Genomic DNA, 27,578 nt, shown 5'->3' with positions numbered 1-27,578 from the left:
CGGATCTTCGGTTTCTTCCGAGTTGGTTTCTCGTTGGTCGCGGTGGTCCAATACTACCCGGTTGGCTGTGGGTAATATTCGGCTGGTTGTTTCGTGGGACCCTTGGTGCTGCGAGGTGTCCGATGATGTGTTACTTCTTCTTCGAGAGAGAACTACTTTGAGATGCTTGCTCCTTGGTTTTGATGTTGCTCGACGATGGCTCTTCTTGCTTCTTTTCGATCGAACTGTACTGTTTAACTGTTGAACAGGCCCTCAATTATACTAATCGAGGCCTGTTAATCTACATGTCAAATCTGTTTAGGTTTATTGTTAGATTTTGGCAGGCTCATTAACATTGAGTTGTGCAAATTGTTTTAGCGGTTTCGGGATGGTTTCCTGTGTTGTTGAAGTAGTTTAAAAATGTGAGAAGTAGTTTCGGGATGGTTTTCCTGAGCTGTTGAGCTCTTATCTAATTGTACTAATTGTCCTCAAGCTTTGAGTTTCCTGTGGGGCCTTGGGTTCTTTGTAGGTTGGCGAAACGATTTGTTTTATGCATGTTTTTGGATGGGTCCTGTGAGGCTGTTCATCCGTGGGTCTATTGTTAGCATGTAAATTTCTTGATAGGGGCTGAGTGACATTTACAGTTCCCCCAAACAGTTTGACTATCTTGAATATTCAAACTGTCTACTGCAGAGGTGGATCCCAAATTCTGCAACAGCCTTTTCCCAAACATGCCTGAACATGTCCTTTTTAAAAATGCCAAGTCTGTTTCTGATCTTGAATCTCCTTGTTAGGCCCAACATGCCCTTTTATCACTCCTGAAGTTTTTAGCAAGGGTCCAAAGTCATTTTTCTGGTTTTCTTTCGTTTTGGGGGCTCTGTTAATTTTGGGAATCTTACAGCAGCGCAAGGAGCGCACGTCAACCCAAGCACCCCACCCGCCTGTCCCTTCAACCACCGTCTGCCCCACCTGTGACAGAGACTGTAGGTCCCGCATTGGACTCATCAGTCACCTGACAACTCATTTTTAATGTGGAAGCAAGTCATCCTCAGTTCAGAGGGACTGCCTAAGAAGAAGAGTGGTGTAATATTTTGAAACACTCCCACTTCGATCAAGAAGTACATTAGGTTAAGAAATGTTTCAAGTTATGACTCTCATAATTCAGTTGGATTATTTGTGATAGTCAATGATTATCTGGTCATTATCACCTTACTGTTTGTGGGAGCTTGCTGTGTGCAAATTGGCTGCCATTTTTACAATATTACAACAGTGACTAAACTTCAAAAAGTACTTCATTGACTGTAAAGCGCTTTGGGATGTCCTGAGGTCATGAAAGGTGCTATATAAAATGCAAGTCTTTCTTTCTACTTCCTTTATAACTAGGGTAAGTTCTACTGTGACTGTATTGCATTTCAGACTAGCTATACAGTGTGCAATGTTGCTTTAATGTGCTAAAGCAGCTGTAATCTTTAATGGTGAATTAACTCATCTGGATCTGTAAAATAACATCATCTACTTATTTTGTAGTAGCGGGTAATTTCAAATTAAAATAAACAAGACTTTAACACTTCAAGCACTGAATTTTTACAGCATTAACAATGTATTTTATACATATCTCTGTTGAGGGATTTTGCTGTCATTTATAAATATATACTTGTTGAGGGAGTTTACTTTTAAGTGTATACACTCTTCACTCCCACAGAATTGTGCGGCATTGTTATGGTTACAACTTGCCTGGTTTTGGGCACGAACCTGCTCATATTCTAAGCCATGTCTTGTTTGGATTTGGCAAAAGCTGGCATCCACTCCTTAGGAAGTCTTTCAGAGTACAAAATATACTGAATGATGAACAGTGTCAGGAACTGCTTTCCACAAGGTGATCGTAGGTTGCCATAGACGGGTGAGGTCGATGAGCTGACTGCCCTCCCTCACCTGTAATGAACTTTTTAAACATTTTGGCCTCAATATTAATGGGAGGGCGGGAAGGGTGCGGGGCAGCCTGGATTGTAACTACAGGGCCTCATTTAAATAACTTTTTGCTGACTCCCGTCCGACACCCGACCAGATGGAGTATGGGGCTGGTGGGCGGGAGTAGCAATTTAGCGGCCGCAGCCGGGGATTTGTTGGGATGGTCCTGGCAATCAGTGCAAGGAGGGTTTTGCAGGAGATCGGGAATCAAGGGTTCCAGTGAGATCGGGGGAGGCCGGAGCTGGGAAGGCCCAAGGACTCCTTGAGGGGCTTGTGGGGAACACTCCTGCTCCTCCTGGCCCACAAGGAGTTCTAAAAGGAGCAGGTCTCTAATACTTACCTTGGCTAGTCGGTGCCTCCTACCTCAGATCTGCTGCTGGGCAGCTGGGTAGCCGGCAACGTCGGACTCCCCCAACGTTCAGTTAATCCTATGTTGCGGCGTCAGTGATGTCATCGGGCCATGTCTTTTGAATGTTAACTCGGCCTCCGCCTGCCTTTTATGGGAGCCTTGTTACCCGCCTGATGTGTGGCAGTTGGAGCCGGGAGGTAGTATTTAAAATTTTAACCCCTCCCACCCAGCATTCCTGTTGGGCAGCGCCTTTGAAGCTATACAGCTAAGATTTTGTTGGTTGTGTTTCTTTCAGGTAATGAATGCAATCATTTTTATACCGAGTATCTCTTTAGAGAATATTTAATTTTAACTTTGATTACTCTGCTTATTTGCAATATTAGGAGAACATTTTTACGATGAAACAAAATTTTCAACCGCTGTCTTGGGGCTCTAGCTTTGTGAACCATCAATCACTAATCCGATAGCTTGGGTTATTATATACCCCTGCACTAGGTGGAATGTGCTGCTGATGTATTGGCTACACAGTCAACTGAATGTAAGGCTTGCAATATGTATCCTGTGACAATTTAACAGCACTGGAGATTTCTGAACATCTCGTTATTTGATTAGACAGTTTAAATTCAACCGTTGAATGAAATGGAACTGAAAATCTGGTAAGATATTTTGGGGAGGATTTTTGTGTGGAGCCCGATGACATCGGTGGGAGGTCTGATCAATTTTTATGGTCTGGCCTTGTTTACATGCAACAGGTGAACTGCCAGTGCTCCTTACAGGCAGCTTTTGGATTGGGAGGGTGAGAAATCTGGTAGAGCGACTGCAACCCCTTAAAGGGTAATGTACATTTTAACGGTGGTCAGTGATGAGCAAGGTATTAATCAAGGCAGCATGACGTAGTTCAGGATTTCCTGATTCTCTGTTGCAGCCATGGAGGTGCTTGTGGAGCAAGTGAGGAACGAGATGCTCCAAGGGTTCCCCGTTAAATAAGCCAGCTGTATGCCTGTATGCCTCAGAGACATGGACCATGTACAGCAGGCACCTCAAAGCACTGGAGAGGTACCACTAACGCTGCTTCCGCAAGATCCTGCGAATCCATTGGCAGGATAGGCGCACCAACGTCAGTGTTCTCGCCCAGGCCAACATCCCCAGCATCAAAGCTTTGACCACGCTCAATCAGCTCCAATGGACGGGTCACATCGTCTGCATGCCCGATACGAGACTCCCAAAACAAGCGCTCTACTCGGAGCTCCGGCAGAGCAAGAGAGCCACAGGTGGGCAGTTGAAAATGCTTCAAGGACACCCTCAAAGCCTCCTTGAAAAAGTGCAACATCCCCACCGACTCCTGGGAATCCCTGGCCCAAGACCGCACAAAGTGGAGGAGAAGCATCTGGGAAGGCGCCGAACACCTCGAGTCTCTTCGCCAGGAGCAAGCAGAAGCCAAGCGCAAGCAGCACAAGGAACACACGTCAACCCAAGTACCCCACCCTTCCGCCCCTTCAACCACTGTCTGCCCCAACTGTGACAGAAACTGTAGGCTCCCGCATTGGACTCATCCGTCACCTGAGAACTCATTTTTAATGTGGAAGCAAGTCACCCTCGGTTCCGAGGGATTGCCTAAGAAGAAGAAGAAGAAGAAGAAATTAGCCAGCAGCAATGGAGAGAGGTGACTGAGCAGGTCAATGCCAGCAGCATAGTTCCAAGGACCTGACTGCAGTGCAGGAAGAAATTTAAGAACCAGACCAGGACTGCCAAGGTAAGACTCCCCTTCACATCTCTCTTACTCCCTGTACTCCAGCACTATCAATCCTTACCTCTCTCGCGTTCCATGTCTCTCCTCCAATCACAACGGACACTTTATTTCACTTCCTTCTGCTTACATTCACACACTCAACACCTGCTACTGCCCTCAGAATGACTTTCCCCTCTTGACCACTGCTGCTTTTTCATCTCATCATGCATACAATGCAAAACTGCCTCACACATCTTCAAAACCCTTCAACAATGCACACACTAAGCCACTGACCACTCTCCTTGCAGGAGAAGCTGGCACACAATCAAAGGGAGACTTCAAGAACATGAGGAGATCCTGCTACACTGCAAACTCTGATGTCAATGGTGGAAGCGGTCGTTGACATCATTGGCAGAGACAGGGAAAGGGCTTGTGGCATTGAAGATGGTCAGACTGGAGGCCACACAAAGCGGGGAGTTTGAGTATCATCCCTTCCTTTTCTTTCTACTTAACATACATACACTCACCATGACAATCTGGTGCTGCAATGCTGCATTATGCTGCCACTCCTCTGCTATTGCCTACCCTTACCATTACGCACCAACTCTTGAACCTCAGCCCTTTTTCTAGGTCCTTCAGATGGCTCGGGCCCTGCAGCCACACAGATGGAGGGGGAGGACAATCCCAACTATGCACTGCCACTTGCTCTCACCCTTCGAAGCAGCAGCACAGGAATCGGCACCCCATGAGACATAGATAATAAATGAAAGGAGTCTGCACTGGGTGATTCACTAAACACGTGAGCAGAAATGGGTGGAAAGGACAGCTCAGGAAAGGGCTCAGTGGAGGACAAGCTCATGTCCTTGCTGAAGGGGACAGGAATGCAGACTTTAGGTGTCCAGCTTTTACAAGAAAAATGTGTTACATTGTTATAGTATCACATCGTTAAATGGAACTACTTTGGTATGGAACTACTTTGGTATGGTGTAGTTATATTGCTATGTGGCACACTGTGCACGGGCAGTGCACAGTGCAGCGTCGGACATCTTGTACCACTCCGCACCATGCGGCAGCACAGAGAAACAAAGCAGGAATACAGCTAGTAAAAGCAGTAACTAAAATGAGCTAAAAGTGTCTGTATTATTTTATAGTATAAGAACACAAGGAGACACAACATGGTGGCAGCGGTATAAGTGAGTAAAAAATTGTGCTATACGAACTACGAATAAGACGAAAAGTGATTTTATGAGCTGATTGTGAGTGCTGATGTCTGCGGTGATTTGAGAGTGAATCATACGGGAAACTAAAATGACGACTGTGCAAATGCAACCCCTCATGAACTGGGAAGCCGACGATATAGTAGAAGCATTCCGCAAGTTCAAACAGAAATGTGAGCTTACATTCAAAAGCTTCCTGAAGGGCGCTACCAATGAGGAAAAGGTTAGTTACATTCTGTTGTGGACAGGAGAAAAAGGTCTAGATTTGTATAATAGCTGGAGTTTGACTGAAGAGGAAAAGGAAAACCCTGTGACAATTTTTGATAAATTCAGCAACCATCTAGAGCCTAAATCCAATCACCGTATACACAGATACAAATTCCAGAGTCTAAGACAGGAACCCGGTGAAACAGCTGACGATTTCCTGACAAGGCTGAGAAATGAAGCCAGCAAGTGTAAATTTAAGGAAATGGAAGAAAGGCTTGTGGACCAGCTAATATGGGGGTCAGCGCATGTAGAGGTACAAAAAGCCCTGATAGGAAAAGAAAAGCTCGGAATAATAGGGGCTGTAGATACTGCGATAGCTCATGAAGCCATGAAGCAGCAAATGAAAACGCTGATTTCTCAAACGGCTGACATGCGGACGGCTTCTGAGACGGGCAACAGAGTGGATGCAGTGAGAGAAAAGTACAACACACAAAGACATGCACATGACAACGGGGGAAACATGTGCAGAAATTGTGGAGGACCGCACGATTACACAGACAAGAGGAAATGTCCAGCATATGGAACAAGCTGCAATGCATGTGGCAAACTAAACCACTAGGAAAAGAGGTGTAGAACGAAGAAAGAAGGAACATACATCAAAAACAAAGGCAGACAGCAGAACCAGAGAAAGAAACACAATATCCATGCCATGGATGAGCAGGATGATGATGATGATCACGACAATGCACTAAACATCGAAACCATAAAGATACAGCTTCACGAGATGTCCAGAGCGGAAAATACTCCGAGGAGAGAATTGCACACCATCATCCAAATCAAAAAAAAGATCAAAGGTCGGCCCAAAACCATCAACTTAAAGTTGAAGCTGGACACAGGGGCTCAGAGCAACATTCTCCCATTGAGACTGTACCAGCAGATCTTTCCCGAAAACCTGAGAGAAGATGGCTACCCGAAAAATGGTTGTTTAAAGGCAAGTAATGTCACGCTGACAGCATACGGGGGGAGTGAGATTAAACAACTCAGAATAACCTTTATCAAAGGGACACATAAAGGAAAGAACACCAACTGCATGTTCTATGTCACCGACACTGAGGGGCCAGCGATCCTGGGATTAAACAGCTGCGAGAAGTTGAGATTGATCTCAATGCATCACGAGCTGACGGAAACGTCACTGAAGATAGACAGCAACACCCCACTGGAGAACCGCCCACAAATCAAGAGTAAAAAAGACTTGATAGACATGTATCCGGAATGTTTCGATGATACAGTGGGATGTTTCGGAGATTTCCAATACCACATCACCATCAATCCAGAGGTAAAGCCCGTTATCCATGCTCCACGAAAAGTACCCATCGAGCTGAAGACAAAGCTTGAAAGAGAGCTAAAGGAGATGGAAGAAAAGTGAGTGATCGTAAAGGTCACTGAACCCACAGACTGGGTAAACTCAATTGTGGTACGAGAAAATCCAAACGGGCGTCTCAGAAAATGTTTGGACCCCAAAGATCTAAACCAGGCGATAAAGAGGGACCACTATCCCACCCCAACGCTAGAGGAGATTACGCCATCACTGGCAGGAGCCAAGGTTTTCTCAAAACTAGATGCCAGAAATGGATATTGGAACGTGAAGTTGGATGAGGAATCAACAACACTGACAACATTCAACACACCATTTGGGCATTACAAATTCCTGCGGCTACCATTCGGGCTAAAGGTCAGTCAAGATATCTTTCAACAGAAAATAGACAAGACATACAGAGGCTGTGAAGGAGCTATAGGAATAGCTGATGATATTCAGATCTATGGAGCAGATGAAAGAGACCATGACATGCACCTACATGAGGCCATGGAGAGTACCAGGAAGGCTGGCATCAAGTTAAATGCAGATAAGTGCATAGTTAAAGTCAAGGAATGCCAATTCTTCGGTATGATTTATACACCAGAGGGAGTCAAGCCAAATCCAGAGAAGATTGCGGCGATTGCTGAAATGAAACCACCCAAAGACAAGAAAGAGCTGAGGGGTTACCTCGGCTTGGTCCAATACATGAGTTCTTTCATCCCACACATGTCGGAACATACAACAAATCTCAGAGAGCTATTGAAAGAAGACGCCGAATACCAGTGGTCTGAATCACACGAAAAGAATTTCAAACAACTTAAAGAACTGTTGTGCAAAGAAACAAGTCTGTCATATTATGACAGAAGAAAACCAGTCACTCTGCAAGTAGACGCTTCTACCAGAGGATTAGGGGCAGCTCTGGTGCAGGAAGGAAAGCCGATAGCTTTCGCATCAAAGGCCTTGACGTCAGCCGAGACGAGATACGCCAACATAGAAAGAGAACTATTAGCAGTAGTGTACGGATGCGAGAAATTCCATACATACCTATATGGCAGGCGATTTACAATAGAGAGTGACCATCGTCCACTAGAACAGATCTATAAGAAGAATCTGTGCAAAGCGCCTGCAAGACTGCAAAGACTACTTCTAAGGATCCAAAGCTATGACTTCACGCTTAAATATAAGCCAGGAAAGGAAATGGTGCTAGCAGATGCGTTGTCTCGATTGTCACCATATGAGAAACACGAGGTGGAGGGCCTAACAGTAAAAATCCACCACCTAGTGAATGTTACCCCTACAAAGCTCAGTCAAATCAGAGATGAGACTAGCAAAGATGAGGAGTTGCAACTACTCACACAACAAGTAATACAGGGGTGGCCGGAGAGAATCCAGCAGGTACAGGCGACAATTCGTCAATACTGGATGATTAAAGACGATATTGCAGTAGAAGACGGTATTCTCCTTGCTGGATCGAGGATCATCGTGCCAAAGACGATGCAGACACAACTTCTCCATCTCATACATGAAGGCCACATGGGAATGGAGAAATGCAAGCTGAGAGCCAGATCAGCTGTATACTGGATAGGTATGTACAAAAATATCGAACAGATGGTCTCTGCATGTGGTATATGCCAGAAATACAGAAATGCACAACGGAAAGAGGAGATGATACCTAGTGAAATACTGTCAAGACCATGGCACACGGTTGGGGCAGATCTCTTCATGTGCAATCAAGAATGGTATCTCATAGTGGCAGATTACTATTCCAAGTTTCCTTTTGTGAGAAGGATGAAAGACTTGAGAGCCACAACTACCACCAGGATTGCAAAGAGCTTGTTTGCTGAACAAGGAATCCCGGAAAAGGTAATCTGTGACAATGGAACCCAGTTCACATTGAGTGAATTCAGAGCTCTGGCAGAAAAGTATGGGTTCAAAATAGTAACCTCATCCCCACATTTCCCAAGGGGACATGGGTTCATTGAAAGACAGATCCAGATGGTCAAGAGAACTCTCATCAAAAGTAGTGAGATGGGGGAAGACCAAGACCTTGCCCTCCTATCACTCAGATCAACACCACTGAAAGCAGACATGAAATCACCTGTGGAATTGCTGAATGGGAGGAAGTTTAAGACTACACTACCAGCAAAAATACATCCTCCCCAGGACCAGGAGGACTTCAGACAAAAGCTGGCAGAAGCACAAATCGTAGGAAGCAAACATTACGATAAACATGCAAAGACGCTACCAGAATTGCTGAATGGACAAGACCTGGTGTTGAAAACCTGGAATCCAGCCAAGGTCATTGGAAAAGCTGATACTCCAAGATCCTACTTCGTAGAGACTGAACCTGGTAACCAATACAGACAGAACAGACTCCACATCAGACCTTCACCTGAACTGGAAAAGCAGCAGACAACATCAGCAATATTGACAACACCAGCTACCACAAGCAGTACAACACCAGAAACAAGCGCTACAAATCAAACAACCACGAGCATGCATACTCCAACTCCAAAGGCGACAGCAACAACAACAATGACAGCGGAACACACCAAAACACCGCAGAGAGGAATGGTCACCACCAAATCCACAAGATGGAGGGACAACATCCAACCACCTGAGCGATATCGCGAATAAAAAAAAAACTCACAATTCTTTGTAGTTGATAATAATAGTTTAGATATAATATTTGTTAATTTAAATTGTTAAATTTCATGTGTGCACGGGCAGTGCACAGTGCAGTGTCGGACATCTTGTATCACTCCGCACCATGCGGCAGCACAGAGAAACAAAGCAGGAATGCAGCTAGTAAAAGCAGTAACTAAAATGAGCTAAAAGTGTCTGTATTATTTATAGTATAAAGAACACAAGGAGACACAACAAAATGCTTTCTGTGTACCACCAATTGCTGAATAAATGTGGGCCATAAACAGATAACGAACAGAATTGAATACAAAAGGTAAATCATGCTTGACTAATCTACTGGAATTTTTTGAGGATGTAACTGGTAAAATAGATAAGGGAGAACCAGTGGATGTGGTGTATTTGGACTTTCAGAAGGCTTTCGATAAGGTCCCACATAAGAGATTAGCGTGCAAAATTAAGGCACATGGGATTGGGGGCAAGGTATTGACTTGGATAGAGAACTGGTTGGCGGACAGAAAGCAAAGAGTTGGAATAAACGGGTCGTTTTCCGAGTGGCAGGCAGTGACTAGTGGGGTACCGCAAGGATCAGTCCTAGGACCCCAGCTGTTCACAATATATATTAATGATCTGGACGAGGGAATTGGATGTAATATCTCCAAATTTGCAGACGACACAAAGCTGGGTGGGAGGGTAAGCTGTGAGGAGGATGTCGCGAAACTCCAGTACGATTTGGACAGATTGGGTGATTGGGCAGAAACATGGCAAATGCACTATAATGTGGATAAATGTGAGGTTATCCACTTTGGTGGCAAAAACAGGAAGGCAGATTATTATTTGAATGGCAATAGATTGGGAGAAGGGGAAGTGCAAAGAGACCTGGGTGTTCTTGTGCACCAGTCGCTAAAGGTAAGCATGCAGGTGCAGCAGGCGGTTAAGAAGGCAAATGGTATGTTGGCCTTTGTAGCAAGAGGGTTTGAGTACAGGAACAAGGATGTCTTGCTACAGTTGTACAGGGCCTTGGTGAGACCGCACCTTGAGTACTGTGTGCAGTTTTGGTCGCCTTACCTGAGGAAGGACGTTCTTGCCATGGAAGGAGTGCAGCGAAGATTCACCAGGCTGATACCTGAGATGGCAGGAATGACGTATGAGGAGAGATTGTGTCGATTGGGCTTATACTCACTGGAGTTTAGAAGATTGAGAGGGGATCTCATCGAAACTTATAAAATTCTGTCAGGCCTGGACAGACTAGATGCAGGAAGGATGTTTATGATGGCCGGGGAGTCCAGAACCAGGGGTCATAGTCTAAGGATAAGGGGTAAGCCATTTAGGACTGAAATGAGGAGGAATTTCTTCACCCAGAGAGTGGTGAACCTGTGGAATTCTCTGCCACAGAGGGTGGTGGAGGCCAGTTCATTAAATATATTCAAGAAGGAGTTGGATATATTTCTTAAGGCTAAAGGGATCAAGGGATATGGGGAGAAGGCAGGGACAGGGTACTGAATTTGGATGATCAGCCATGATCTCATTGAATGGCGGAGCAGGCTCGAAGGGCCGAATGGCCTACTCCTGCTCCTATCTTCTATGTTTCTATGTTTCTATGAATGAGGACAGACACACTTGGAAAGTGACCTGGAAGTAATCATAGACTTTTCACTTTAAATATCTAGATAATGCAGCAAAAAACCTAACAAAATTCTGAGATTATTTAGGCAGAACAAATCTCCAGGAACTATGCGAATGGTTTAGAATACACTTGGTGCAATGAGTTCAATTTTGGTCACAGCACCATAAAATTACATACTTATGAAGTGCTTTGGGATGTTCTATTATATTAAGGGCTATATAAGTGGAAGTTGTTGCAATGGAAAAGATACAGAGAGGGGCAGAAGATTGATCCCAAGTGTAAAAGGAATGAGTTATGAGGATTAGATCTCAAACTCTATAAGCTTGAGAAAAGGAGATTGGGTGGTCCTCGGGGAGCTATAAAATACAAAGTGGTATAGTTAAGGTAAACCCAGATTATTAAATCAAAGAGAGCAACGAAAATAGGACCAGGGGATATCAATTTATAACTGTTTTTAGGAAGAACTTCTTCACTCTCAATCGTGATTAATGTCTGGATTAATAAGTTATATTGAGGGTAGTAAAAACAAAAATAGTAGGGAGGTTCAAAATCCTGCTGTTTGCTATAATGGGTACTAAAGGGATATGGTTTTATTGATTAAATGAGCTTCTTTCATCCTTAACTTTTCTCATGTTCTTTGTATCTAGGTTCCATTCACTGATTGGTTATCTGAAGCTGATAATACAACATGTGATATATTCTTGGATATGAAGCTGAAGGTTAGCTCTATAGTGATGGACCTGTCATGGTGTAATGTCTAGCATTGGAATTCATTTTATGTAATTATCACAATGGAAATCAAATTAACCATTAAGTAATATATGGATACAGCTGGTCATAATTAAAAACAAGAGCTTGATTATTGGATACTTCAATCAAAATCATATCTTTCATTTTAATTTACAGTATCTGTAAGTTTATCATTGCAATGTGATTAAACTTTCAAAAAGGTTTATTTAAAATAGTTTTCATTTATTTGTCTATGGGCTCTGATTAGATCTGAGGTAGCTCAGATCTCAGGTTTAAAAGCCAATGGTGTGAAATTCTAACCTTATTAATTCTGCATGTCTCTGCCATGAGATTTTTTAAAAAGCATCATTAATAAGGTACCCCACAATAGACTGATTAACAAGGTCAGAGAATGTGGTGTCAGGGGACAAGTAGCAGAATGGATAGCTAGCTGGCTTCAGGACAGATAGCAGAGAGTAGGAGTAAAGAGTAGCTACTCACAGTGGCAGAAGGTGGGTAGTGGTGTTCCACAAGGATCAGTGCTGGGACCACTTTTGTTCACAATTTATATTAACGATTTAAACTTTGGAATCAAAAACAAAATTTCTAACTTTGCGAATGCTGCCAAATTGGGGGGATAGTCAATACCGAGGAGGACTGCTACAAATTACAGGAGGGCATTAATAAACTTGCAGAATGAGCATATAATTGGCAAATGAAGTTCAACACAGATAAATGTGAGGTGTTACATTTTGGTAGGAAGAATAGGGAGATCATTTATTACTTGGAGGGTGCGAGTCTAGGTGGGGTAGAGGAACAAAGAGATCTCTGAGTATAAATACACAAATCACTAAAAAGTTGTGACACATGTTAGCAAGTCCATAAAAAAAGCAAACCAAGTACTAGGGTTTGTTTCTAGAGGTATAGAATTGAAAAGTAGGGAAGTTATGCTAAACCTGTATCGAACCTTGGTTAGACCACACTTAGAGTACTGCATACAGTTCTGGTCACCATATTATAAAAAGGATATAGAGGCACTGGAGAGGGTGCAGTGAAGATTTACAAGGATGATACTAGAAATGCGAGGGTATACCTATCAGGAAAGGATGAACAGGCTGGGTCTCTTTTCTCTTGAAAAAAGGCTGAGGGGTGACTTAATAGAGGTCTATAAAATTCTGAAAGGTTTTGATAGAGTGGATACAGAGCGAATGTTTCCACTTGTGGGGAAGAGCATAATTAGAGGCCATCAATATAAAATAGTCACCAAGAAATCCAATAGGGAATTCAGAAGAAACTTCTTTACCCAAAGAGTGGTGAGAATGTGGAACTCGCTACCACAGGGAGTGGTTGAAGCGAAAAGTATAGATGCATTTAAGGGGAGGCTGGACAAGCATATGAGGGAGAAGGATAAGAAGTCACACAACACCAGGTTATAGTTCAACAGTTTTATTTGAAATCACAAGCTTTCGGAGCGCTGCTCCTTCGTCAGGTGAAGTGGAGAGATGCCTGAGAGTCCGCGAGGCCCCGGACCGAGCGGCGTCAGTTGGATGTCCACGGCCTTGCGGACTCTCAGGCATCTCTCCACTTCACCTGACGAAGGAGCAGCGCTCCGAAAGCTTGTGATTTCAAATAAAACTGTTGGACTATAACCTGGTGTTGTGTGACTTCTTACATTTGTCCACCCCAGTCCAACACCGGCATCTCCACACCGAGGGAGACGGCACGGTGGCACAGTGGTTAGCACTGTTGCCTCACAGCGCCAGAGACCCGGGTTCGAATCCAGCCTCGGGCGACTGTCTGTGTGGAGTTTGCACATTCTCCCCGTGTTTGCGTGGGTTTTCTCCGGGTGCTCCGGTTTCCTCCCACAGTCCAAAGATGTGCAGGGTAGGTTGTTTGGCTATGATAAATTGATCCTTAGTGTTAGGGGGATTAAATACGTGGGGTTACAGGGATAGGGTGGGAAATGTGTTGGTGTAGGGGTTACGGGGATCGGGTGGGATATGTGTCGGTGCAGGCTCGATGGGCCGAAGTGGCCTCTATCTGCACTGTGGGGTTTCTGTGATTCTGTGATTTCTGTGAATAGAGGGTTATACTGATAGATTTAGATGAGGAAAGATGGGAGGAGGCTTGAGTGGAGCATAAATGCCGGCATGGACTGGTTGGGTCGAATGGCCTGATTCTGTGCCGTATATCCAATGTAATCCTATGTAATAAACTTGCATTTGACATTGCTGTCTCTAGATTTCCCTTTAGTTAAATATTGAAGGCACTTACACATGCCCAATGAGAAGGGTGAAAAGAGTTCCAGTTATACTGGAGATTGAAAGCTTGGTAGCGCATGACATAAGTAATTCGGATTGTGTCCCATAGTTACCAAGATGTGAGGAAGAGGATGAAGATCAATTTATATCAGTGCTGAGGACTGTCATCTCAACAGGAATGCAAATAGGTATTTTAGAGTTGTCCTTACCTCATAATGAGGTTCATACATTCCTGACATTTGCAATAAGAGTTTCTTTCAAGAATAAACCTCAAGTGAAAGCTGCCAAAAAAAAACACAATATCTGAGGACATTATTATACAGGTGTGTAGGTCACAGAGCAGTTCTTTCGTATGAGCAAAAGGTCTCTTTCTTCATGGGGTTCAGGAGGTTGTAATTGTATATCAGTTAATAGCTTTTAATATGCTTTCGTTTATACCTTCTTAAGCAGCACGCTCGGTTTAGCACAAAGATCTTTTTATTCTGGTTGATACGACTTTTGCTGTGGAACACCTGCAGTGAAAAATAGAGCAGCTTCAATGCATGGAATGTGATACTGAGCTACTTAAAAGGGAAAAACACATTGAATTACATCCATGTTACCAATGTTTGGAGCATCTTGCTGATAAAGCATGCTTATTGCTTTTCTTCAAAAAAGGATTAAGTCCTTTCGTACTTCTTTATTGTTTTCTATGTATTAAAAGAATCAAATAAATGACGTGGCACTATTTAAATTCATCTCATACTGTTTCTGGCTTCCAAGGATATGTACCTAAATTAGTTTAAATTGGAAACCTTTGATACCCTGAACTGAGTTGGTTATAACTGTCGGGTTGAAATTTGCTTTAAAAATATTTATACTGTTAACTCCAAATTCTGAAAGATTTCATAAGAACATAAGAAATAGGAGCAGGAGTAGGCCATTCGGCCTTGCGAGCCTTCTCCGCCATTCAATGAGATCATGGCTGATCTTCTGCCTCAACTCCATTCACCGGCCCTATCGCCATATCCTTTGATGCCCTTACTAGTCAGAAATCTATCGACTTCTATTTTGAATATACCCAATGACTGAGCCTTCACAGCCCCCTGGGGTAGAGAATTCCAAAGATTCACCACCCTCTGTGTGAAGAAATTTATTCTCATCTCAGTCCTGAATGGCCTACCCTTTATCCTGAGGCGGTGGCTCCTGGTTCTAGACTCCCCAGCCAAGGGAAACATCCTCCCATCATCCACCCTATCAAGCCCTGTAATAATTTTGTATGCTTCAATGAGATTCCCTCTCATTTTTCTGAATTCAAGAGAATATAGGCCTAGTTTACTCAATCTCTCCTCATACGACAGTCCCGCCATCCCAGGAATCAATCTCGTGAACCTTCGTTGCACTCCCTCTATGGCAAGTATATCCTTCCTTAGGTAAGGAGACTAAAATTGTACACAGTACTCCAGGTATGGTCTCACCAAGGCCCTATATAATTGGAGTAAAACTTCTTTACTCCTGTACTCAAATCCTTTTGTAATGAAGGCCAGTATACCATTTGTCTTCCTAATGGCTTGCTGCACCTGCACATTCACTTTCAAGTGACTCATGTACAAGGACACCCAGGTCCCTTTGAGCTTCTGCATTCCCCAATCTTTCACTATTTAGGAAATACTCTGCCTTTCTGTTTTTCTACCAAAGTGGATAACTTCACATTTATCTACATTATATTCCATCTGCCATGTTCCCGCTCACTCACTGAGCCTGTCGAGATCCCCTTGAAGCCTCTTCACATCCTCATCACAACTGACACTGCCACCTAGCTTTGTATCATCAGCAAATTTGGAAATGTTATATTTAGTCCCGTCATCCAAATCATTGATATAGATGTGCGGGTTAGGTTGATTGGCTATGATAAATTGACCCTTAGTGTTAGGGGGATTAAATACGGGGATAGGGTGGGATATGTGTTGGTGTAGGGGTTACGGGGATCGGGTGGGATATGTGTCGGTGCAGGCTCGATGGGCCGAAATGGCCTCTATCTGCACTGTGGGGTTTCTGTGATTCTGTGATTCTGTGATTGTGAATAACTGGGGCCCAAGCACCGATCCTTGCAGTACCCCACTAGTCACAGTCTGCCATCCTGAAAAAGACACGTTTATCCCTACTCTTTGTTTTCTGTCTGTTAACCAATTCTCAATCCATGCTAGTATATTACCCCCAATTCCATGTGCCCTAATTTTGTTCACCAGCCTCTTGTGTGGGACTTTATCGAAGGCCTTCTGAAAATCCAAATACACCACATCTACTGGTTCCCCTTGGTCTACTCCACTAGTTACATCCTCAAAGAACTCCAATAGGTTTGTTAAACAGGATTTCCCTTTCATAAACCCATGTTGACTCTGCCCAATCTTACTATTAGTTTCTAAGTGCCCAGTTATTGCATCCTTTATAATAGATTCCAGCATTTTCCCAACTACTGATGTGAGGCTAACAAGTCTGTAGTTCCCCGTTTTCTCTCTCAGTCCTTTCTTAAATAGCAGGGTTACATTTGCTATCCTCCAATCTGCAGGAACTGTTCCAGAATCTATAGAATTTTGGAAGATGACAACCAATGTGTCCACTATCCCAATGGCCACCTCTTTCAAAACCCTAGGATGTAGGTCATCCAGTCCTTGGGATTTATCGACTTTTAGTCCCATTAATTTCGGGATTGAATTTACGCCAGGGTTCTCCTGATCGCTTACACTGGCCTAGGATTTCCTGTCAAAATAGCAGTGAGGCTAATGGCGTTCGCCGTTATTTATGCGCAAACAGTACAGTAACTTCAGGCAAGGGGCACATGCAGTGGTTAAACTCAAATATCAAAACGTTGCTGTCCGAGTTGCGCCACTCCACCATTAGCTTCGCGAAAACGTCATCTCGCCGTCTGCCTCACCATTGACATGCATTGAATGACGTGAAGTTGCTGTATTTGCGCAGTAGATACAAACTAAACTCGTCACACAAAGTTAAGTCCAATATAAGTAGCCTTTCAATGATGTGATAAGTGTTAATTACCACCAAACAACCTCTTTGACACTAAAAATTAACTATTACAATCATGGAGTCTCATTCTTTCAGGTTTTAATTATTTGAAATTTAAAAAAAATGTAAAATGTAAAAATTGTAATTGTTTTTAACTTTTCCTTTCTGTCTCTTTTTTCTGAAGTCAGCCTTACCTAAATCTAGAATCTCAGTAGCTGTTTTGCATTTCTCCCTTTCAGACACTACGTTGAACTCGATCACATTATGATCGCTATTAGATAAATGTTCACGCACCATTAAGCTGTTAGCTAAATCTGGCTCATTACTCATTACTAAATCTAATATGGCCTGCCCCCTTGCTGGTTCTAGGACATATTGTTACAGAAAACTATCCTGAACACACTCGAGAAATTCACTACCTTTCTGACATGTGCTAGTCTGCTTATCCCAGCCTATATGAAAGTTAAAATCCCCCATTAAAACTACTCTGCCTTTACTACATGCTTGTCTAATCTCTGCAGTTATACATTATATCACTTCATAGCAGCTACCGGGGGCCTATACACAACTCTCACTGCAGTCTTAAATCCTTTTCTATCCTTAATTCTATAACGTCTCCATCTCTCGTTATCCTTTCTTATTATTGAAGTGATTTCATCCTGGCCTGACCAACGAATTACTCTTCTTCAGAAATAAAGTGCCATAAGATCTACATGCACACAGCTTCAGTTTAACCTTTCACCTGAAAAATAGAGCCTCCAAGACTCCTGTAGTGAAGTGTTAGCCTAGATTATGTACTCAAGGCCACAATTGGGCTTAAACCCTCAATCTAAACCCAAGGTAAAAGTTCTAGCACTGAGCTGAGCGAATGATACATGCCTGAGATCAATCAACTTATCAGTGGATTGAATCAGGAGCCTTCCCGGTTTGTATGGCTCATCTACTCACTGGATAAACTCGCTGAGCCATCAAGTGGGGGGGGGGGGCAATTGAGATCAACTTTATCCAGGTTATACAATCACACTTTTAATCACTCTTCTCAATTTTCTTCCACTTCAAAATCCCAGTAAGAATGTTACAGAACCACTTGCTACTCCAGGGTTTATAAACCTTTGTCCACTTCTACTTAAAAGCCTTCCCTATTATTATGATGTCCTTCTAAAGAGTATCAAATTTAAGCAGCAGTAAGTAAAAAAATACAAAACAAGTTACAGCATAAAGAACTCTCTTTAGAAGTACAGATTCTGAAGGTGTTGGGCAGGATTTTCATTGGAGGCGGGATTGGAGGCGTGTGGGTGGTTAAATTTGCAAAAACAGGCGGGCGGGCCCGACCCCGACTCCATCCCGCTTCCACGCAATTTTCAAAATTTCGTGTCTCATGGTCCCGACTCCGTCCCGCCTCCAACAGGTGGGATAGGCCGTTAAGGCCCTTAACAAGCCCTAAATTGCCTCTATAATGCCATTTTGAATGGCCATTGCGATTCTAACCCTTTTCCCACCTGAAACACGCCTGGTGGGAAACACGACGGTGAAACCTGGCGGGAGCACAATTGGATTGCTGACTATCAGCTGCAGGTCAACCATTAAAGAGGAGATTTGATCAGCCATCATTTGCAGGTGGCAAGACTTTGTAGGCTCAGGTCTGGGGGAACTTTTAGAAGGCATAACCACAGCTGTGGAAGTTTGGAGCCTGACACCCATCTCCAGTGTGAACTCCTGGGAAACCCCTCTCGCCACCTTCACTGAGCGCTTCCTCAACTGAGGCATCTACCAGAAGCATGGGAGCCATTTATTTCCTTCCCTTCTGGATATTAGATGAGGCCGAACAACAGCAGCAACAACAACAGCAGCCCCAACAGCAGCAGCAACAACAACAGCAGCCCCAACAGCAGCAGCAACAACAGGCGAGCCAAGCTGCTGCTCACCCACCTGAAGATGCACATGCCAGAAGGGGCCAGCGCTTGGAAGCCCGTCGGCACAGGAGATACCCCCCAAACAGGGTCTACAGAGACAGGGTCAGCTATCTCAACATGTCTGAGCAGCAGTGCCAAAGTCGGCTCCGACTTTCACGAGAGGTAGTGGGTGACATCTGCGCAATGCTACAACAAGACCTGCAGGCCAGAGGACCAGGTGGACAAGCATTACCAGTGGCCATCAAAGTCACCACCGCACTCAACTTTTTTGCCTCAGGCTCATTCCAGGGATCAGCAGCGTGCTAAGCTTGAATAAAGGAGACTATGAAGGTATGAGAGCGGAATTGAGTGGAGTGGATTGGGAAAATAGATTAAAGGGTAAGACGATACATGATCAGTGGTGTACATTTAAGGAGTTATTTTACAACTTCCAAAAAATATATATTCCACTGAGAAGAAAAGGGTGTAAAAGAAAAGACAGCCATCCGTGGCTAAGTAAAGAAATTAAGGATAGTATTCGACTAAAAACAAGGGCATATAAGGTAGCCAAATCTAGTGGGAGGATAGAGGATTGAGAAAACTTTAAAAGACAGCAAAAAATAACAAAAAGATTGATTAAGAAAGGGAAGATAGATTATGAAAGTAAATTAGCAAAAAATATAAAAACAGATAGTAAGAGTTTTTATAGTTATATAAAAAGAAAAAGGGTGGCTAAAGTAAATGTTGGTCCCTTAGAGGATGAGACCGGGAAATTAATGGTGGCAAATATGGAGATGGCAAAAACACTGAATGAATATTTTGTATCAGTCTTTACAGTAGAGGACACTAAGAATATCCCAACACTGGACAAACAGGGGGCTATAGGGGGGGAGGAGCTAAACACGATCAAAATCACTAAGGAAGTGGTACTCGGTAAAATAATGGGACTCAAGGCAGATAAATCACCTGGACCTGATGGCTTACATCCTAGGGTCTTGAGGGAAGTGGCGGTAGGGATTGTGGATGCATTGGTAATAATTTTCCAAAACTCCCTGGACTCGGCAAAGGTCCCGGCAGACTGGAAAACTGCTAATGTAACACCCTTATTTAAAAAGGGCAGTAGACAGAAGGCTGGAAACTATAGACCGGTTAGCCTAACATCTGTGGTAGGTAAAATTTTGGAGTCCATTATTAAGGAGACAGTAACAGGACATTTGGATAATCATAATTTAATAGGACAAAGTCAGCATGGTTTTATGAAGGGGAAGTCATGTTTGACAAATTTGCTGGAGTTCTTTGAGGAAGTAACATATAGGGTGGATAAAGGGGAACCAGTGGACGTAGTGTATTTAGACTTCCAAAAGGCATTTGACAAGGTGCCACACAAAAGATTATTGCTTAAGATAAAAAATCACGGGAATGGGGGGTAATATTCTGGCATGGATAGAGGATTGGCTATCTAACAGAAGGCAGAGAGTTGGGATAAATGGTTCATTCTCAGACTGGCAATCAGTAACTAGTGGTGTTCCACAGGGGTCAGTGCTGGGTCCCCAACTCTTTACAATCTATATTAACGATTTGGAGGAGGGGACCGAGTGTAACATATCAAAGTTTGCAGATGATACTAAGATGGGAGGGAAAGTAGTGAGTGAGGAGGACATAAAAAACCTTCAAGGGGACATAGACAGGCTAAGTAAGTGGGCAGAGATTTGGCAGATGGAATACAATACTGGAAAGTGTGAGGTTATGCGCTTTGGCAGGAAAAATCGTAGAGCAAGTTATTATCTTAATGGCAAGAAACTGGAAAGTACTGAAGTCCAAAGGGATCTGGGGGTCCTGGTGCACGAAACTCAAAAGGTTAGCATGCAGGTGCAGCAAGTGATTAAGAAGGCCAATGGAATGTTGGCTTTCATTGCTAGGGGGATAGAATATAAAAATAGGGAGGTATTGCTTCAGTTGTATAAGGTATTGATGAGACCGCACCTGGAATACTGCGTACAGTTTTGGTGTCCATACTTAAGAAAGGACATACTTGCTCTCGAGTCAGTACAAAGAAGGTTCACTCGGTTAATCCCGGAGATGAGGGGATGGACATATGAGGAGAGGTTGAGTAGATTGGGACTCTACTCATTGGAGTTCAGAAGAATGAGAGGCGATCTTATTGAAACATATAAGATTGTGAAGGGGTTGGATCGGGTGGATGCAGGGAGGATGTTCCCGATGATGGGTGAAACTAGAACTAGGGGGCATAGTCTTAGAATAAGGGGCTGCTCTTTCAAAACTGAGATGAGGAGGAACTACTTCACTCAGAGGGTGGTAGGTCCATGGAATATGCTGCCCCAAAAAGCTGTAGAAGCTACATCATTACATAAATTTAAAACAGAAATAGACAGTTTCCTAGAAGTAAAGGGAATTAAGGGTTACGGGGAGCGGGCAGGAATTTGGACATGAGTCTAGGTTCAGATCGGTCATGGCCCTGTGGGTAGCGGAGCGGGCCCAGGGGCTGTGTAGCCTGACCCTGCTCCTATTTCGTGTCTAATTCTGTTAGATTCAGGAGATGGTTCTGTGATAGTGGATTGGCGGTTAGGATCAGATCAGCCATGATCTTATTGAATGGCGGAGCAGGCTCGAGGGGCCGATTGGCCTACTCCTGCTCCTATTTCTTATGTTCTTATGTTCTTACATCAGTGGCATCTCCCAGGTGGCTGCACACACTTGCATCACGCAGGTAACCGATGCCCTCTTTGCTCTCGCGCACAATCACATCCATTTCACCAAGGATCGAGGAAGTGTTACGGCGCATGTGTTTGGTTAGCTCATCTGGCAGGCTTTCCAAGGGTTCAGGGCATCGTTGACTGCACATACGTGGCCCTTAAGGCACCCCATCGCAATCCAGGTATTTTTGTCAAGCGCAAGGACTTCCACTCCCTTAACGTTCAGCTGGTGTGTGACCACAAGAAGGAAATTTTGCATGTTTGTGCCAAGTACCCTGGCAGTTGTCATGACTCCTTCATACTGTGCCAGTGTAGTGTGCTTCCACTATTCAGTCCGCCAGACCAACTTAAAGGATGGCTACTTGGAGACAAGGGCTATCCCCTGAGGATGTGGCTAATGACGCCGTTGAGGAGACCACCCAATGAAGCTGAGGAGAGCTACAACTCCAGCCACATGTCCACCAGAGCCGTAATTGAGCAAATCATCGGTTTGCTGAAGATGCGCTTCAAATTCCTGGATAGATCAGGTGGAGCCCTGCAGTACTCAGCAGCCAGTGTCTCCAGAATCGTCGTGGTTTGCTGTGCACTTCACAACATGGCACAGCGTCGTGGCTTGCAGATTCCTGAGGACCAAGTGGCTCATCACATATCCTCCTCAGATGAGGAGGAGGAGAAGGAGGAGGAGGAGGAAGAGGAGGAGGTGGAGAGCGAAAACGAACATCCTGCAGAGGCCCATCAACCAACGGCAGCAGTACGCGAGAACATAGCTGCCCGGGATGCAAGGAGCGCACTCACCTTGGCCAGATTTGCTTAGCCTAGCCACTCAAGCACTTTTGCCTCGCATCTTCTTACCTGAGCATCGACAATGGCCACGAACCTGCTGATTCCTAGCAATTTGACCACCATACCGAAAATTGCAGGTAATCCTAAGCCCTCAATGTGGAAGTCCCATTTGCGAAATGACACACGCCACAACTACAGCAGTAGCCATCAGATTTTTTATGTACATAGAAACATAGAAACATAGAAGACAGGAGCAGGAGTAGGCCATTCGGCCCTTCGAGCCTGCTCCGCCATTCAATGAGATCATGGCTGATCATCCAAATTCAGTACCCTGTCCCTGCCTTCTCCCCATATCCCTTGATCCCTTTAGCCTTAAGAAACATATCCAACTCTTTTTTGAATATATTTAATGAACTGGCCTCCACCGCCCTCTGTGGCAGAGAATTCCACAGGTTCACCACTCTCTGGGTGAAGAAATTCCTCCTCATTTCAGTCCTAAATGGCTTACCCCTTATCCTTAGACTATGACCCCTGGTTCTGGACTCCCCGGCCATCATAAACATCCTTCCTGCATCTAGTCTGTCCAGGCCTGACAGAATTTTATAGGTTTCGATAAGATCCCCTCTCAATCTCCTAAACTCCAGTGAGTATAAGCCCAATCGACACAATCTCTCCTCATACGTCATTCCTGCCATCCCAGGTATCAGCCTGGTGAATCTTCGCTGCACTCCTTCCATGGCAAGAACGTCCTTCCTCAGGTAAGGCGACCAAAACTGCACACAGTACTCAAGGTGCGGTCTCACCAAGGCCCTGTACAACTGTAGCAAGACATCCTTGTTCCTGTACTCGAACCCTCTTGCTACGAAGGCCAACATACCATTTGCCTTCTTAACCGCCTGCTGCACCTGCATGCTTACCTTCAGCGACTGGTGCACAAGAACACCCAGGTCTCTTTGCACTTCCCCTTCTCCCAATCTATTGCCATTCAAATAATAATCTGCCTTCCTGTTTTTGCCACCAAAGTGGATAACCTCACATTTATCCACATTATACTGCATTTGCCATGTTTCTGCCCAATCACCCAAACTGTCCAAATCGTACTGGAGTTTCACGACATCCTCCTCACAGCTTACCCTCCCACCCAGCTTTGTGTCGTCTGCAAATTTAGAGATATTACATCCAATTCCCTCGTCCAGATCATTAATATATATTGTGAGCAGCTGGGGTCCTAGGACCAATCCTTGCGGTACCGCACTAGTCACTGCCTGCCACTCGGAAAACGACCCGTTTATTCCAACTCTTTGCTTTCTGTCCGCCAACCAGTCCAAAGGGTGGTAGGTCTTTGGAATATGCTGCCCCAAAAAGCTGTAGAAGCTACATCATTACATAAATTTAAAACCGAAATAGACAGTTTCCTAGAAGTAAAGGGAATAAAGGGTTATGGGGAGCGGGCAGGAATTTGGACATGAGTCTAATTCTGTTAGATTCAGGAGATGGTTCTGTGATAGTAGATTGGCGGTTAGGATCAGATCAGCCATGATCTTATTGAATGGCGGAGCAGGCTCGAGGGGCCGATTGGCCTACTCCTACTCCTATTTCTTATGTTCTTATGTTCTTATGTTCTTATGTTCTCTATCCAAGTCAATACCTTGCCCCCAATCCCATGTGCCTTAATTTTGCACGCTAATCTCTTATGTGGGACCTTATCGAAAACCTTCTGAAAGTCCAAATACACCACATCCACTGGTTCTCCCTTATCTATTTTACCAGTTACATCCTCAAAAAACTCCAGTAGATTAGTCAAGCATGATTTACCTTTTGTAAATCCATGTTGACTTTATCCGATCCTGTCACTGCTTACCAAGTGCTCTGCTATTACATCTTTTATAATAGATTCTAACATTTTCCCCACTACCGATATCAGGCTTACCGGTCTATAATTCCCCGCTTTTTCTCTACCACCTTTTTTGAATAGTGGGGTAACATTAGCTACCCTCCAATCCATGGGTACTGTTGCAGAGTCTATCGAGTTCTGGAAGATGACCAACAATGCATCTACTATTTCCAGGACCACTTCCTTAAGTATCCTGGGATGTAGATTATCAGGCCCTGGGGATTTATCGGCCTTCAGTCCCATCAATTTTCCTAACACCATTTCCCTACAAATACTGATTTCTTTCAGTTCCACCCTTTCATCAGACCCTATGTTCCCTGGCATCTCTGGGAGGTTGTTTGTGTCCTCCTTTGTGAAGACAGAACCAAAGTATGAATTTAGTTGGTCTGCCATTTCTTTGTTTCCCATTATAAATTCCCCTGATTCTGACTGCAAGGGACCTACGCTTGACTTCACCAATCTTTTTCTCTTCACATATCTATAAAAGCTTTTACAGTCAGTTTTTATGTTCCCAGCTAGCTTACTCTCATATTCTATTTTCCCTTTCTTAATTAATCCCTTTGTCCTCCTTTGTTGAATCCTAAACTGCTCCCAATCCTCAGGATTATTGCTTTTTCTGGCCAATTTATATGTCGCCTCCTTGGATCTTATGCTATCCCTAATTTCCCTTGTTAGCCACGGTTGAGTCACCTTTTTTGTTTTATTTTTATGCCAAACTGGGATAAACAAATTCTGTAGCTCATCCATTCGGTCTTTGAATGTTTGCCATTACCTATCCACCGTCAACCCTTTGAGTGCCATTCCCCAATCAATCCTACCCAACTCGCTCCTCAGACCATCGTAGTTTCCTTTATTTAAATTGAGGACCCTCGTCTCTGAGTCAACTACTTCATTCTCCATCTTAATGAAGAATTCGGTCATATTATGATCGCTCCGACCCAAGGGGCCTCGTACAACAAGATTGCTAATTAATCCTTTCTCGTTACATAATACCCAGTCTAAGATGGCCTGATCTCTGGTTGGTTCCTCAACATATTGGTCCAGGAAACCATCCCGTAAACACTCCAGGAATTCCTCCTCCACAGTATTGTTACTAATTTGGTTGGCCCAATCTATATGTAGATTAAAGTCACCCATGATGACTGCTGTGCCCTTATTGCACGCTTCTTTAATTTCCCTTTTCATGCCATCCCCAACCTCCGCCTTACTGTTGGGAGGTCTATATACCACTCCCACTAATGTTTTTTTCCCCTTAGTATTTCTCAATTCTACCCATACAGATTCCACATCATCAGAGCTAATATCCTTCATTATAATTGTATTAATCCCTTCTTTAACCAGTAATGCTACCCCACCTCCCTTTCCTTTTTGCCTATCTTTCCTGAATATCGAATACCCCTGGATGTTGAGTTCCCAGGCTTGGCCATCCTTGAGCCATGTTTCCGTAATCCCAACCAAATCATATTCGTTTACCTCTATGTGCGCAGCCAATTCGTCCACCTTGTTACAAATGCTCCTCACATTAAGACACAAAGCCTTCAGGCTTGTTTTTTTAACGCTCTTAGACCTATTAGAATTATTATTTACTGTGGCCACATTTGATTTAAACCATTGATTTCTCTGACTGCCACTTTTGTTTTTCTCCTTCCTATCTTTTGCTTTTATCCCTGTTTCCCTTTCCTCTGTCTCCCTGCTCAGGTTCCCAACCCCCTGCCATTTTAGTTTAAACCCCCCCGAACAGTGCTAGCAAACCTCCCCGCAAGGATATTTGTCCCGCTCTGGTTCAGGTGCAACCCATCCGACTTGTACAAGTCCCACCTTCCCCAGAAGCAGGCCCAGTGATCCAGCAAACTAAAGCCCTCCCTCCTGCACCAACTCTTTAGCCACGCATTCATCTGCTCTATCCTCCTATTCCTATTCCCACTAGCACGTGGCACCGGGAGTAATCCAGAGATTAAAACCTTTGAGGTCCTGCTCTTTAATCTGCTACCCAGCTCCCTAAATTCTTGCTGCAGGACCTCATCCCTCTTCCTACCCATGTCATTGGTCCCAATGTGAACCACGACCTCTGACTGTTCACCCTCCCCCTTCAGAATGCCCTGCAGCCGTTCAGTGACATCCTTGACCCTGGCACCAGGGAGGCAACAAACCATCCTGGAGTCATGTCTACGGCCACAGAAATGCCTATCTGTTCCCCTTACGATAGAATCCCCTACCACTATTGCTCTCCCACTCTTTTTCCTCCCTTCCTGCGCAGCAGAAGCACCCCTGGTGCCGGGAAGTTGGCTGCTGCTGCCTTCCTCTGGTAAGTCACCCCCCTCAACAGTATCCAAATCGGTATACCTGTTTGAGAGGGGGATGGTCACAGGGGGGTCCACTGCACTACCAGCCTGCCTCTACTGCTCTGCCTGATGGTCACCCATTTCCCTTCTGCCTGTGCAGCCCTTACCTGCGGTGCGACCACCTCATCAAACGTGTTATCCACGACCCTCTCAGCATCGTGAATGCTCCAAAGCCCATCCATCCGCAGCTCCAGTGCCGCAATGCGGTCTGCTAGTAGCTGCAGCTGGATGCATTTCTGGCACACGTGGTCATCAGAGACACCGGCAATGTCCCTGAATTCCCACATAGAGCAAGAGGAGCATAACATGGGGCTGGGCTCTCCTGGCATGACTTACCCTTCACCAATTAAAGATAAACTCTAAGGCGCTTGTATGGTTTACCAACAGTCCCCGCTACACCAGAAAAGACCTTAGCAACTATAAACCACAGAGTTAAAGTTTAAAAAAGAGAAATACTCACCAACCAATCACTTACCTGCTCCCTGGTGACGTCACACTCTGATTACTTTTTACCTCTCTCCCCGCTGCTGAGTTGGTAAGCCTCGCTGCTCCCTGGAACTGGTCGGGCCTCGGTGCTCGCGCCGGTCTTTATACCGGGCTCCTCCTCGCCTCGCTGCTCCCTGGAACTGGTCGGGCCTCGGTGCTCGCGCCGGTTTTTATACCGGGCTCCTCCTCACCTCGCTGCTCCCTGGAACTGGTCGGGCCTCGGTGCTCGCGTCAGTTTTTATACCGGGCTCCTCCTTGCCTCGCTGCTCCCTGGAACTGGTCGGGCCTCGGTGCTCGCGCTGGTTTTTATACCGGGCTCCTCCTCGCCTCGCTGCTCCCTGGAACTGGTCGGGCCTCGGTGCTCGCGCCGGTTTTTATACCGGGCTCCTCCTCGCCTC

The sequence above is a fragment of the Somniosus microcephalus genome, chromosome 1, assembly GCF_052327205.1.
Source record: "Somniosus microcephalus isolate GS21.2 chromosome 1, FLI_Smic_1.0, whole genome shotgun sequence".
In the NCBI taxonomy this organism is placed as follows: domain Eukaryota; kingdom Metazoa; phylum Chordata; class Chondrichthyes; order Squaliformes; family Somniosidae; genus Somniosus; species Somniosus microcephalus.
The sequence above is the reverse complement of the archived record's forward strand: the minus strand, read 5'-3'. Positions refer to the sequence as shown.